This window comes from Nycticebus coucang, chromosome 24, assembly GCF_027406575.1.
Source record: "Nycticebus coucang isolate mNycCou1 chromosome 24, mNycCou1.pri, whole genome shotgun sequence".
In the NCBI taxonomy this organism is placed as follows: domain Eukaryota; kingdom Metazoa; phylum Chordata; class Mammalia; order Primates; family Lorisidae; genus Nycticebus; species Nycticebus coucang.
The window spans coordinates 3,529,080-3,545,101 of NC_069803.1; positions in this window are offsets into that span (position 1 = coordinate 3,529,080).

A 16,022-nucleotide genomic window follows, 5' to 3' on the forward strand; every position below is an offset into this window, starting at 1 on the left:
ATTTCTCATTTTTGGTTCTTAACCTGTCAGTGGGTTTTAATGGGCACTCAGAATTGAGAATCACTGTGTTCATTGCCTCAGTGAGGGATATAGCAGGGTGGCAGGGGCTTTACGCCATATAGGAGATGGGAAAGGGATGGGCCATGACTCCGTAGCAAGCCTGGACAGACGGAGACTTAGCCGAGGAGAGATTTCTGTGCCCTGGTGTGGCACAGGCAGAATCACTCCCATGTGGTCCAGAAGTAGCAAAGGGAGTTGCCGGACCTAGGGGTCAGGGCTTCTGTGACCACAACTGAATGGCAGATGGGGCAGCTGGTGGACGCTACTTCACAGGGAAGGAGGCACATGGGAATGCCTAAGTGGGTGGGTAGCACCAAGGCCCAGCTGTCCCCAAGGACCCAAACACATTCCTATGAAGAGAGAGGAACCCTCAAATTAAGATTGGATTTACTACCCCCAGAACAGAGGTTCAAAAGAGAAGCAATGTTGAAATATAAAAAGATACATTCCTTGCCAATGTCAGCTGTGGACCAAGAATCACATCTGTTAAAATCCTTCAGAACAATTCTATTTCTACTTATGCTTAAGTTTGTAAAGACAGGGCTTTCATTACTTTGCCCAGGCTGGTCTTGAACTCCTGCCCTCAAGGAATCCTCTGCCTCATTCCCCCAAACCACAGGGATTGCAGGCATGAGCCACCACACTGTAACTGTATTTTAAAGTGAGGATTCTTGAAGACCTGAGGGCTTTCTACACCTAAGAAGACAAGTACCTCCCACCTTGAACCAGCTAAGAGAAAATAACTTTAGAGGAATGTGAGTCCTTTCAAATTATCAGGCCCAGGGAGGCCTTAAGATGAGATGGCAATCACTTTCTATTACCCCCTTAGAGCTTTGTGTTCCATATCTGGAAACAGCTAACTATGACCACCAGTAGCTGTAAATTAACCCAATAAGGCCCACCCTCTAACTTAACAATGTATAGTCAATCAACAACTGTTATTAGGCTGCAAATTTTTGGTAAACAACTGCCTCTTCTTTCCCATAAAAATCTACTTGTAACTGCTGCTAACTGGAGCAGCTTGAATCTAGGCTCCCTGGTTGCAATCTTCAAGCTTGGGCCAAATAAACTCTCTTATATTAATTGTGCATCAACTTATTTTAGGTTGACACAGCGCCTTTGTGAAGGACTTCTGGGCCCTCTTCTAACAAAGAGCACTAGTCAGAGGTTTTGGACTCTAAATTCCCGGGACTCTCTCTATCCCTATCCCGCCAGCACCAGGCCAGATGCCCAGGTTTTTAACAACTGAAAAGCAAAACAAAGCACTCTGTGTTCTCTGTAACTGTGAGGAAGATGAAGATAATTATGTGGTAGTTCATCTCCATGACACATTCATTGAGTCTCTGCCTGAGCTCTTGGTCTTCAATTTCTAGCAACTTTCCTGATTACTTCTAGGAACCAGATATCTGAGTTCTATTAAACACAGTAAAATGTGTTTACTTCTTGCTTTTAATTCTTGTTTTTATTTGAGAAAGATCAGCCTAAACAAAAGCAAGATGCTGTCTCTATAAAAAAAATAGAGAAAGTGGGCTTGGTGCCTTTAGCTCAGTGAGTAGGTCACTGGCCACATACACCAAGTCTTGCCTGTTTAAGCGCGGCCCTGGCCTGCTAAACAACAATGACAACTGCAACCAAAAACTAGCCAGCCATTTTGTAGTCCCAGCTACTTGGGCGGCTGAGGCAAAAGAATCGCTTAAGCCCAAGAGTTTGAGGTTGCTGTGAGTTGTGCACGCCATAGCACTCTACTGAGGACGACATAGTGAGACTCTGTCTCAAAAAAAAAGGGGGGGAGCAGTGCCTGTGGCTCAAAGGAGTAGGGTGCCGGTCCCATATGCTGCTGGAGGTGGCAGGTTCAAACCCAGCCCCGGCTAAAAACTGCAAAAAAAGAAAGAAAGAAAAAGTAGCTGGATGTGATGGCAGACTCCTGTAGTACCAGCCACTCAGGAGCAGTGTTATCAGATGAAGAAGATCTGGCCACCTGTCACTGACAAGAAGGGCACTCGACTGGCAGAGATCTCACAGACCATCAAGGCTTGTATGAAAGGTCTTTATTGGTGAGGGATACGGTAGAGCAACACCAAGGAGGAGAGAAGGAAGACAGAGAGAAAAGAAAAGTTCTCTGGGGCAATTACCTAACAGTCACAGTCAGCCAATATGCAAAGAGGGGGATAGGTCCACCAAACTTTATTTGCCAGAAGGCCAGCCATTCTGGAGAACAGTGGGAGTAGCCTATCTAAGACTATTCTATTCTTCTGTTTCCAAAAATCACAGTTTATATGTAAAAGTTAAAAGTGGACGGCGCCTGTGGCTCAAGGAGTAGGGCACCGGTCCCATATGCCGGAGGTGGCAGGTTCAAACCCAGCCCCAGCCAAAAAAAAACACAAAAAAATAAATAAATAAATAAAATAAAAAATAAAAGTTAAAAGCAAGAACCGTACTAACCCTTAAGCTGCAGTAATCACCATAACCCATGACCCATAATAAACAATAATTGACATAACCCACAACCCAAAATGACATGTCTAATTCAAAAGTTAATCTCCTAAATCAATTTCTCTAAACTACTCAAGATACACACTTTTAGATTAAAGATGAGTTTTTTCTTTTATTTGTTTAGAGATGGGGTCTCGCTATGTTGCCCAGGCTGGAGTGCAGTGGCTATTCACAGTCGCCATCCCAAACTGGCTCAGGTCGGAAACAGAGCAGGTCAAAACTCCTTAGGCAACCTGGTGGCCCCCGGCTTCTGGGAGGTCACCATAGTGATGTCGATCTCAGCATACACTACAGCCCAGAACTTCTGGACTCAAGCGATCCTCCTGTCTCAGCCTCCCAAGTTGCTGGCACTATAGGTGCACGCCACCACGTCCAGCTAAAGATGAATTTATAAAAGAACATGAGGGCGGCGCCTGTGGCTCAGTGAGTAGGGCGCCGGCCCCATATGCTGAGGGTGGCTGGTTCAAACCCAGCCCTGGCCAAACTGCAACAAAAAAATAGCCGGGTGCTGTGGCGGGCGCCTGTAGTCCCAGCTACTCGGGAGGCTGAAGCAAGAGAATCCCTTAAGCCCAGGAGCTGGAGGTTGCTGTGAGCTGTGTGATGCCACGGCACTCTACCAAGGGCCATAAAGTGAGACTCTGTCTCTACCAAAAAAAAAAAAAAATTTATATATATATATATATATATATAAAAGAACAAGAATGGGAAATGTAAGGTAAAGGTCACTTAGGACCAGCTGTGTCATTTTATTTTCACCACATGTGCTCGCAGCAGGAGGACAGCAGATGGAGCTCATGGTGAGCTGTGATGACACTACTGCACCCTAGCCTGGAAGCCAGAGCAAGACCCTGTCTCAAACACAGAAACAAAAACAAAACAAAAAAAGGTAAGCTCTATGTGGGAGAGATTTTTGCCTTTGTTCACTGGACACCTAGAGCAGTTGACTGGCACATAGAAAGCACTCCATACATGTTGAATAAATAAAACTACATTTCTTTCCTTAAGTGAGGGTTGTTCAACTTTAAGGCCAAAGCTGCTGCCAACCCCATGAGGAAAGCAGCCCAAGAGTATTCAACAAGGGGGTCCTGTGGAGTGTGAGCAGTTTGGAGAAAGGTCACCTGTGCCTTCCTCAGGACGTTTTCTGCTCTGGCCCTGCAGTGGGTATAGGTTTGGTGCTGCCTCTGAGAGCAGTGCGTCAGAAATTCCTGGGGTCAGGCCTAGCAATCTGTGTTAACAAGCGCTCCAGGCCCTTCTGAAGCATATGTGAAACTTTGAGAACTGTCGCTGTGGTACAAGGATGGGCTGGAGGAGGAGCTGGATGGTGGAAGCTCTGGGCTTTTCCGGGATGCCCAGGTTCTGCCCTCCAGAAACTCCCCTGGGAGGTATGGAGGGAGATTGTAGAATGCACCGTTAGGCCCTGGTGAGTGTCTTACGTGAGAGCCCTTGAACAGTGCTGGAGGCAAGAAGGACTGGGGAAGAGGAAGATTATTCCCCCTACCCCCAGTCCTTTCAAATTCTGGCCAAGGTGTGGCAGGTGGTTGTTCTGTTGTAAATGAAGCTACACCTACTAGAAACCTGAGTATCTGAGAAAGGTCAATAGGACAGTCATTAAGACACACCTGAGACAGGGAAATGGCAACGTGAGCTTGCCTCCTTGAGGAAGTCGTGACTTCCTCTTTCTCTTCCTAGTAAACCTTACCAAAGTTACTGACTTTTGAGATTGAAATGTTCATCATGCAGGCCCAAGAGCCAGGGCCCTCAGCCACGCACCCCACACTGAACCCACACACCATCTGGTCTGTACAGCGACTGTGTTTACTCACCAGCCAATGTGAGTGCTACACGTGGTTGACCAGCTGTCTGACAGCTCCCTTATGATTGCCCACCCTCAACCTTGCAGGAACGGGATGGAAGCTGTCAAGTTAAAGGTAAGGAAAGAAGAAAGAATTGGCATCTTCAGGAAAGAGAAGAGGCAGCAACTGAAGTGGTTAGAGGTGGTAAACAGGACTTCTTGTCAACCAACAGTCTATTCACTCATGATTGAATTGCATTTCCAATGGTACCTTGTTCCTCTGTGTTGTGAGACCTCCCAAACCTAGGCTGAATAGGCAGAGTTCATCACAGATACACACAATACAAGGAGCCTACATGAAAAAAAAAAAAAAATTTTTGTCTGTGAGCAGTGGATGGTCCCTTGGACTGTGAAAGATTGATTTGGTTTAAATGCTGCTGTGATTCGGATATGGTTTGTCCTCAGCAAAACTCACATTCAAATTTAATTGCCAATGTAAGGGCATTGGGAAATGGAGCCTTTAAGAAGTAATTCGGTCTTAACCAGCCTGAGCAAGACTGAGATCCTTCTCTACTAAAAATACAAAAACCAGGGGGAGCCCATAGCTCAGTGTTTAGGGCGCTGGCCATATGCATAGGGGCTGGTGGGTTGGAACCTGGCCAGGGCCTGCTAAACAACAATGACAACAACAACAAAAAATAGCCGGGTGTTGTGGCAGGTGCCTATAGTGCTAGCTACTTGGGTGGCTGAGGCAAGAGGATTGCTCAAGCCCAGGAGTTTGTGGTTGCTGTGAGCTGTGACGCCACAGCACTCTACCCAGGAGACTCAGTCTCAACAACAAAAGAAGAAGTGATTAAGGGCAGCGCCTGTGGCTCAGTGAGTAGGGCACTGGCCCCATATACTGAGGGTGGCGGGTTCAAACCCAGCCCCGGCTGAACTGCAACCAAAAAATAGCCGGGCGTCGTGGTGGGTGCCTGTAGTCCCAGCTGCTCGGGAGGCTGAGGCAAGAGAATCGCGGAAGCCCAAGAGCTGCAGGTTGCTGTGAGTCCTGTGACGCTCGGGAGGCTGAGGCAAGAGAATCGCGGAAGCCCAAGAGCTGCAGGTTGCTGTGAGTCCTGTGACGACACGGCACTCTACCGAGGGCAGTAAAGTGAGACTCTGTCTTTACAAAAAAATAAAAAATAAAAAAGAAGAAGTGATTAAGTCTTCAACTCCTGGGCTCAAGAGATTCTCCTGCCGTGGCTTCCCAAAGTGCTGAGATTATAGGCTTAGCCAAAGAGATGATTAGATTAAGACAGACAGATGTGCTGGCCCCATGTACCAAAGGTGGCTGGTTCAAACCCAACCCTGGCCAAACTGCAACAAAGACAGACAGATGTCTTTTTTTTCTCATTAATTAATTAACTTTTCAGATAAGAGTCTCACCATGCTTTTTTCCTGTAGGTCATAAATAAATTTATGATTTATATATACCTTTTGCTTCTGCCATTTGGGAGTAGCACATATTCCTGCCAAGTAATAAAATATATTTTTTATTCTGTCTTATTTGCAGAAATGGACCATCAGGTTTCCATGACTTATCCATTAGTAGGGAATATTACAGACATTTATACAATTATTCAGATAGTCTCCCTTTGCAAACATTATCTTTCCTCATTGAATTTAATTGTGATTTATACTCCACTAAGGTCATTAACAGAACTGTGTAGTTTTAAAATTTCCATCCATTCTTAATTGACACAGAATTGATATAGCATGAATACCTGCTGTACAGAAAAATAGAGAAAGACATGACACCTGTCTTGTGATACTAGTTCACATGAAGGATTTTTAAAACATTTTTCTAAATTGTTAAACATTGCTTGTTGGCCTTTTGGCTAAGATCAAGTATAGTAAATTGTTAAATACTTACTACTAAGTAAGTAGTACTCAGTCTCCCTGTGGTTGAGTGCTGTGGTGTCACAGCTCACAGCAACCTCAAACTCTTGGGCTCAAGTGATCCTCTTGCCTCAGCCTCCTGAGTAGCTGGGACCACAGGTGCCTGCCACAATGCCCAGCTATGTTTTTTAGAGACGGGGTCTCACTGTTGCTCAGGTTGGTCTCTAACTCGTGAGCAAGTGATCTGCCTGCCTCAGCCTCCCAGAGTGCTAGGATTACAAGCATGAGCCACCACTTCCAGCCTACTAAGGTTTTTTATTTTAATTTTTTTTTTTTTAGAGACAAGAGTCTCATTTTATCACCCTTGGTAGAGTACCGTGGCATCACAGCTCACAGTGACCTCCGTCTCCTGGACTTAGGTGATTCTCCTGCCTCAGCCTCCCGAGTAGCTGGGACGACAGGTGCCCACCACAACGCCCAGCTATTTTTTTGTTGCAGTTTGGCTGGGGCCGGGCTTGAACCTGCCACCCTGGGTATATGGGGCTGGCGCCCTACCCACTGAGCCACAGGCGCCACCATTTTTTTTTTTTATTATAATGATAGTATCAGAAGGATACTCATGCCCCCATGTGCAAGCACATATATTTTTATTTGGATGGCCATGATTTCTAAGAGTATTTTACTAAATACTAAGTATGTAAAAAAAATGCCTGTTTTATACATTTTTAGTTTTATATAGCGACAATTGGAATATTGTTTAATGTTTAGTTTCAATATCTTAAGGAATAATAGATCAAAAAACATCTTGAAAACCTACACAAGGTCTGACAATTTTGTAAACTTGGAACTGTGTTTATGTTGGCAGCACTGTTTAAACAGCTTGGTAAGGTTTCATAACCTTGGAATATCAGTGTCCCACAGCTGTGTTTGTATCAACATGTGTTGCATCTTGCTGAGTGGTGTTCATTGTTCTTGTGTGTGCGTGTGTTTTGAGACAGAACCTCAAAGCTGTCGCCCCGGGTAGAGTGCAGTGGCATCACAGCTCACAGCAACCGCCAACTCCTAGGCTTAAGCGATTCTCCTGCCTCCGCCTCCCAAGTAGCTGGGACCACAGCCCCCCCCCCCCCCAACACCCAGCTATTTGGTTGCAGTTGTCATTGTTGTTTGGCAGGCCTGGGCTGGATTTGAACCTACCAGCTCAGGTGCATGTGGCTGGCGCTCTAGCCACTTGAGCTGCAGGCGTCGAGCTATTGTGTGTTTTTGTGTGCTATTATAAGAATGTTGGAGCTGGCGGCACCCGTAGCTCAGTGGGTAGGACACCAGCCACATACACCCAGGCTGGCAGGTTTGAACCCCTCCTGGGCCTGCTAAAAAAGCAAACAATGGGCTCGGCGCCTGTAGCACAGTGGTTGCAGCACCAGCCAGATACACCAAGGCTGGCGGGTTTGAACCCGGCCCAGGCCAGCTCAACAACAATGACAACTGCAACAAAAAAAACAGCTGGGTGTTGTGGCGGTGCCTATAGTCCCAGCTACTTGGGAGGCTGAGGCAAGAGAATCGCTTAAGCCCAAGAGTCTGAGATTGCTATGAGCTGTGACATCACAGCACTCTACCGAGGGTGCTATAATAAGACTCTGTCTCAAAAAAAAAAAAAGTGTTGAAGCTTCATTTACAGTAATGAATAAACATTAAATTTCTTGTTAAACTTGGCGAGAGTGGAAGTGAAATCAGAGACATGGTAGTCCAAGTTTATGGGGATAATGCTGTGAAGAAAACATCATGTACAAATGGATTAAATGTTTTTCTGAGGGGAGAGAAAGTGTCACTGAGGAAGAGGTCAGGGAGGCCAGTAACAAAAACACCCCCAAAATCCATGGAATTGTGCATCAAAATCATCACTGTCTATGAGAAGCATAGCAGACTAAGTAAACACTGATCGAGAAACAGTTAGGAAAATCTTTTTTTTTTTGTTTGAGACAGAGTCTCACTCTGTTGCCCTGGTAGAGTGCCATGGAGTCTCACAGCAACCTCAAACTCCTGGGTTCAAGCGATCCTCTTGCCTCAGCCTCCCAAGTAGCTGAGACTACAGGTGCCCAGTACAATGCTCAACTATTATATCTTCTTATGTATATATTTTTAGACACAGGGTCTCACTCTTTCTTTCTTTTTTTTTTTTGTAGAGACAGAGTTTCACTTTATAGCCCTGGGTAGAGTGCCGTGGCATCACACAGCTCAGCAACCTCCAACTCCTGGGCTTAAGCGATTCTCTTGCCTCAGCCTCACTTTTTTTTTTTTTTTTTTTTGAGACGGAGTCTCACCTTGTCACCCTTGGTAGAGTGCCATGGCGTCATAGCTCACAGGAACATCAAACTCCTGGGCTCAAGTGATTCTCTTGCCTCAGCCTCCCAAGTAGCTGGGACTACTATGGCTAAAAATAGCCATAAGGCCTGGCTATTTTTAGAGATGAGGTCTGACCCTTGGTCACACTGGTATTGAACCAGTGAGCTCAGGCAATACACTCGCCTTGGCCTCCCAGAGTGCTAGGATTACGGCATGAGCCACAGCACCCAGCCAGAAAGTCTTAACTGAAAATCTTAGCATGAGAAAGTTATGGACGGCTCTTGCATTACAATGCACTAGCTCACGTGGCACTGTCTGTGAGGGATTTTTTAGTTAACAAATAACTGTGTTGGAACACCCTGTCTACTCACCTGGCCCAATTACCTTCTTCTGTACACAAAGACGAAGGGCATATTGAAAGGAAGAGATTTTGATGATGACATTCATTCAGGACATGGAGGGTAGTTCAATGACAGCTCTGATGGACATTCCGGAAAGAGTTTTGTTTTTTTTTTTGTGGTTTTTGGCCCAGGCTGGGTTTGAACCCACCACCTCTGGCATATGGGACCGCGCCCTACTCACTGAGCCACAGGCGCCGCCCCCGGAAAGAGTTTTGAAATTGCTTTGAAGGGAGGACTAGACGCAGGCATCAGTTTGTAGCCTCCCAAGGGGAGTACTTCAAATGTGACTGTAGTGATATTCAGCAATGAAGTATGTAGCACTTTTTCTAGGATGAGTTCATGATATTAGTTAGACCTTGTAGAGTAAGACACATCCTTACAAGGACATGAGGGCATTAAGGAAGTTGAAAGATTTTCTGGATAATTTTTTCCTTTACAAAGTAGGATGTAAAGGTTTATGCTCGAGAGAGTCCCTTGGTGTTGACAGGCAATCCTGTAATGCTTCCCTCATCCTATTACTTATCTCATTCTTCAAGGCACTCTTTTAGTGCTTCTCCTTTTCTGTAACACACACCTTTTTTAATTCTCATTTACAAAATAGATTCTTTATTGAATCCAAATTTATATTGCTACTGAAAGTTTAACACTTGTCCCCAGAAACCACATCAGAAAAAGATGTGGTTTTTTTTTTTAGAGACAGAGTCTCAGTGTATCACCCTCGTTAGAGTGCCATGACGTCACAGGACTCACAGCAACCTCCAACTCTTGAGCTTAGGCGATTCTCTTGCCTCAGCCTCCTGGGTAGGTGGGACTACAGGTGCTCGCCACATCACCTGGCTATTTTTTTTGTTGCAGTTTGGCCGGGGCCAGGCTCGAACACGCTACCCTCGGTATATGGGGCGAGCGCCCTACTCACCGAGCCACAGGCACCACCCGAGATGAGGGGTTTTAAGAGAAAGAAAAAGAAGTTTATTACTTTGCTGGCCAAGGTCTCGCTATATTGTCCAAACTGGTCCCAAACTCTTAGGCTCAATCCACCCTCTCCCCTCAGCCTCTCAAGTTGCTGAGGCTACAGGGACATGCTCCTGAGCCCAGGTAAGGTAGGTTAGTATCTTTCTCTGCAGAAGGGGTTAATTCCTGCAGAAAGGGATTCGTTTCCACAGGCATGGGCTGTTATAAAGGAAGCTGGCCTCTGGTGTTTGGGCCCTTTTCTGCACGTCTGCTTCCCTTTTCTCTTCTCTGCCATGATGCAGTGTGAGGCCCTCACGAGAGCCAACCTGAGCAAAGTGAAACCTTGTTTCTACTAAAAATAGAAAAACTAGCCAGGCATTCTGGCAGGAGCCTGTAGTCCCAGCTACTGGGGAGGATGAGACAAGAGGTTCTCTTGAGCTCAAGAGTTTGAGGTTGCTGTGAGCTAAGGTCACAGCACTCTAGCCTGGGCATGAGACTCTTGTTGCAAAAAAATTTTTTTAATTAAAAAATATCTTTTAGAGTACTTGCAGACCAATCTTGCTGTGTAAGACATTCAGTACTTTCTAGTATGCTATAGGTATCCCTCCCCGAAGTAAAGCAGCTCAGCTCAGGAACTAGGAAACAGCTGTGGATGGGCTTCTGGGTTGGTTCTTTTTCTTTTTCTTTTTTTGAGACAGAGTACCATGGCATAATAGCTCACAGCAACCTCAAACTCTTGGGCTCAAGCTATTCTCTTGCCTCAGCCTCCCAAGTAGCTGGGATGATAGGTGCTGCCACAATGCCCCCCTATTTTTAGAGACGGGGTCTCACTCTTGCTCAGGCTGGTCTCGAACTGGTGAGCTCAGAAAATCCACCGGCCTCGGCCTCCCTTGGTTTATAGGGCTGGGGCCCTACCAATGAGCCACAGGCGCCGCCCCAGAAAACATTTTTTTTTTTTGTAGAGACAGAGTCCCACTTTATGGCCCTCGGCAGAGTGCTGTGGCCTCACACAGCTCACAGCAACCTCCAACTCCTGGGCTCAAGCGATTCTCTTGCCTCAGCCTCCCAAGTAGCTGGGACCACAGGCGCCCGCCATAACGCCCGGCTATTCTTTGGTTGCAGCTTGGCTGGGGCCGGGCTTGAACCCACCACCCTTGGTATATGGGGCCGGCGCCTTACCGACTGAGCCACAGGCGCTGCCCTCCCAGAAAACATTTTTAACAGCTCAGAGTCCTGGCTCAGTGCCTGTAGCTCAGTGGCTAGGGCACCAGCCACATACACCAGAGCTGGCTTGAATCCAGCCCGGGCCTCCCAAACAATAATGACAACTACAATGAAAAAAATAGCTGGGCAGAGTAGTCCCAGCTACTTGGGAGGCTGAGGCAAGGGAATTGCTTACGCCCAAGAGTTTGAGGTTGCTGTGAGCTGTGACACCATAGCACTCTACCAAGGGCAACAAAGTGAGATACTGCCTCAAAAAAACAAAAACAAACAAAAAAACAAAAACAAAAACAGCTCAGAGTCCTTATTCTTCTTAAAAGGTAGCCTGGGCCAGGCATGGTGCCTCACGCCTGTAAATCCTAGCACTCTGAGAGGCCAAGGGGGAAGGATAACTTGAGCTCAGGAGTTGGACTAAAAATAGAAAAATGTGGCCAGGTTTGTGGTGGCTCATGCCTGTAATCCTAGCACTTTGGGAGGCTTAGATGGGTGGATTGCTTGGGGTCAGGAGTTCGACACCAGCCTGAATAAAGCAAGACCCTGTCTCTACCAAAAATAGAAGACTAGCCAGCTGTTGTCTTGGGTGCCTGTAGTCCCAGTTACCCTGAAGGATGAGGCAAGAGGATTGCTTGAGTCCAGAAGTTTGAGGTTGCTACGAGCTATGATGCTACCGCATTCTACCCAGGGCAACAGAGTGAGACTGTGTCTCAAATATGAAACAAAACAGGCTCGACGCCCATAGCACAGTATGTATGCTATGGCACCAGCCACATACACCAAGGGTGGCAGGTTCGAACCCGACCCGGGCCAGCTAAACAACGACAACTGCAACCAAAAAATAGCCGGGCGTTGTGGCAGGCACCTGTAGTTCCAGCTACTTGGGAGGCTGAGGCAAGAGAATTGCTTAAGCCCAAGAGTTTGAGGTTGCTGTGAGCTGTGATGCCATGACACTCTACCGAGGTTGACCTAGTGAGACTCTATTTCAAAAATAAGATAAAACATAACACAAAACAGGTAGTCTGGCTTCTCTCATATTAGGGTGGGGTGACTAGAAAGTTCAAATGCAAGGTAAAGGTGGATCTCAGGTTGAGCAGAGCTCAGTAAACTGTTTTCCTCTCTGGAGGCTGCTGGTCTGAGTGCTCAGAGGGTGGTCCAGTCACATGCATGGCAGTGTTTGATCAAAGGGAGGAACCAGGGTCATATTAGCCTTTTTCCCAAGGTCTAGACAGCATGGGAACATTCTACTCCACCCGTTACAATTCTGGTCACTTTGGAAAACTTCTCTGTCATTATTCCCTTCAGAGAATGAGGGTCCAATTGCATAATCTCAAGAGAGAATGTGGAGAAGGGTGCTTAAATCTGGAATCAACACAGCACCTGTACTTTCCTGGGTAACTATTTCCTAGCCATATGGATCCATCCTTGTTTTAACGAAGTATTCCAGAAGGGGGCAGCACTAATCAAGTATTGTAACTTCATTGCTCTTCAGAACTTAAGCCTAAGCCACAAATAAGGATGCCTTAGAGGTTCCTCCTTTAAAACAAAAACAAAAATAACCTACCTTGTAGCCTCTGAACTGCAGTTGGGAGAGGGAGGGATTCATTTCCACTTTGCTGTGGCCCAAAAGGCCTCCTCTCCCTGCTTTCCCTGCAGATATTTCAAGCCATATTCTTTTTTTTTTTTATTGTTAGGGATTCACTGAGGAACAGGATTCAAGCCATATTCTTTACAGTGTGTGAAATTCAAGAAAACCTAATCCTTAGGGGTCATGCTTTCCTGAGAGCCTTCAGGAAGAAGTTCCCTCACCCTCTCATGCTAATTCAACCTCCTGCTCATGGGAAAGGAGGCTGTGTACTATTTTGAGAGACTGAGGTGTCTGTCAACCGTCACTGAGGTGCTGGCCAACGCAGGATTAATTGTCCCAGCATAATATGTGTCCCCTGCTTAGAGGGTCAGGGAGGGTACGCTGGGTCCATCCTATACCTTCTTTCTTCTTCTTCTTTTTTTTTTTTTTTGCAGTTTTTATGGCCAGAGCTGGGCTTGAACCCGCCACCGCTGACATATGGGGCCAGCACCCTACTCCTTTGAGCCACAGGTGCTGCCCTTTTTTTTTTTTTTTTTTTGAGACAGAGCCTCAAGCTGTCACCCTGGGTAGAGTGCTGTGGCATCACAGCTCATAGCAACCTCCAACTCTTGGGCTCAAATGATTCTCCTGCCTCCACCTCCCAAGTAGCTGGGACTACAGGCGCCCACCACAACGCCCGGCTATTTTTTGGTTGCAGCCGTCATTGTTGTTCGGTGGGCCTGGATTGGATTTGAACCTGCCAGCTCAGGTGTATGTGGCTGGCGCCTTAGCTGCTTCAGCCACAGATGCGGAGCCTTCTTTTTATTTATTTTTTGAGACAGAGTTTCACCCTGCCACCCTGGGTAGAGTGCCATGGAGCCATAGTTCACAGTAACCTCAAACTTTTGGGGGGCTCAATAGATCCTCTGTCTCAGCCTCCCCAGTAGCTGGAACTATAGGCGCCTGCCACAATGCCTGGCTAGTTTTCTGGGTTTTTTTTTTTTTAGTAGAGACAAGGTCTTGCTCTTGCTCAGATTGGTCCCCAACTCCTGAGCTCAAGCAATCCATTTGCCTCCCAGGGTGCTAGGATTATAGGTGTGAGGTGCTTCTCAAGGCCCTTTTATTTTTAGACAAGGTCTCCCTTTCCTGTGCCACCTGGACTGCAGTGGCATCATCATAGCTCACTTCACTATAACCTCAAACTCTTGGCCTCAAGTGATCCTCCTGCCCCAGCCTTCCAAAGTGCTGAGGTTCCAGGCATGAGGCACTGTACTCAGCCCCTGCACCTTATTTTGAGGCCGGATTTGTGATTTCAGCAGTGGAAGCAGAGGGTACAACACATGACTCACACATGGCATCAAGCCCTGACAGTCTGCCAGCTCCTTGAAAGCAGGGTTTTGCGCACTGCTCTATCCCTACTGCTTAGAACAGTGCCCAGCACACAGCCGGCCCTCAAAGTAAATGAGAGGGGCTATCAGCCTTTCACTCTTCAGTTTTCACTTCTCTCCTTCCCTAAATCCACTAATTCTAAGCAAGCTACCTGAATGACATCAGAGCTCTAGGTCCCTCTCCACCTGACTTACCTTGACACCCACCTGTCACTACCTAGTCTAAGACCTCTGGCCCGCATCCCAGTTGCCTAGAGTCTGAACAGCCCAGGCTTAGGTTCCATCCACAGTATGACACTGACAGCACAGGTTGGGGGCTGGAAAGACAGGAGTTGAAATCCTGATTGTGGTCTTCCCTAGTCACGGACACTTACAAAATGGGAAAGAAAATACTTACCTCACGAATTTTGAGGCTCTTATGTAATATTTAGTGAAGCTCCAGACACACATGTGCACACACTTTGCGTCTAACAATTGAATTCCGTGTTCGCCAAGCCCACCACCTGCAGTCCACATCACTGCTTAACATCATCCTAACATCCCTGCACGCACTAGCGTCAGTCCATACACCTTTGTTCATGCCGTTTCCCCCCCAGCCTGCGCGTCCTTCTCGCCATCTCTCTGATCGCCCCGTCCCACACACGTCACAATTATCACTGGTCTTAAAACTCTCTCGTATTGGGCGGCGCCTGTGGCTCAGTCGGTAAGGTGCCGGCCCCATATACCGAGGGTGGCGGGTTCAAACCTGGCCCCGGCTGAACTGCAACCAAAAAATAGCCGGGCATTGTGGCGGGCGCCTGTAGTCCCAGCTACTTGGGAGGCTGAGGCAGGAGAATCACTTAAGCCCAGGAGTTGGTGGTTGCTGTGAGCTGTGTGATGCCACGGCACTCTACCGAGGGCCATAAAGTGAGACTCTGTCTCTAAAAAAAAAAAAAAAAACTCTCGTATTGCTGAGAAGTTTAGCATTGTGCTGGGTATGGCTAAGATGCTTTGTAAATGTTTGTTAAATCGGAGGGAGGTTGAATTAGCTGGAAAAGGCCCCTTACTGAGTGTGTTAATGAAGCCCACCCTTCCTGCAGCACAGGCAGCAAAGCTCTGGGACCCCCTGGTGGGCTCTGTATCCTTGGACCTTGGTTGGCACCTCCTTCTGGCTACCTCAGAGCTGGAAGGGTGCCCACTGCCGTGTCAACAGCAGCCTGGAGGTTTAGTTCCCTTTACACTCCTCGCTGCTCAACAGGAATATCCCCCACGCTCTGGTTGCTTTTGGCCTCCTTGCATATTGGCTAAACCACCTTTTCCTCTCTGACCTCTTCTGGGTCATCTAGACCCCAGAAACTTCCTTTTTCCAACATGGCCCATCCCTGCCTCCACTATCCGGGTTATCTGCTTCATTCATGTATGAAAGATATAACAGCTTCGGGCGGCGCCTGTGGCTCAAAGGATAGGGCACCAGCCCCCATATGCTGGAGGTGGCGGGTTCAAATGCAGCCCTGGCCAAAAACTGAAAAAAAAAAAAAAAAAAGTATATATATATATATATATATATATATATATATACTGTTATATATATATAACAGCTTCCACGGTTCTCCAGCTAAACTGCCTTCCAGGGCCCTGTACCTTAGACCATTCTTGACTCTCCCTGAATTAAAATCCTGCCATTCCCATCAAGACCACCTCCAGCCAGGAGCAGTGGCTCACGCCTGTAAGCCTAGTGCTCTGGGAAGCTGAGGAGAGAGAATCTCTTGAGCTCAGGAGTTTGAGACCAGCCTGAGCAAGAGCTATACCTCATCTCTACTAAAAATAGAGAAACTAGGGCGGTGCCTGTGGCTCAATGGGTAGGGCGTCAGCCCCATATACTGAGGGTGGCAGGTGCAAACCCAACCCCAGCCAAACTGCAACAACAAAAAAATAGCTGGGTGTTGTGGTGGGCGCTT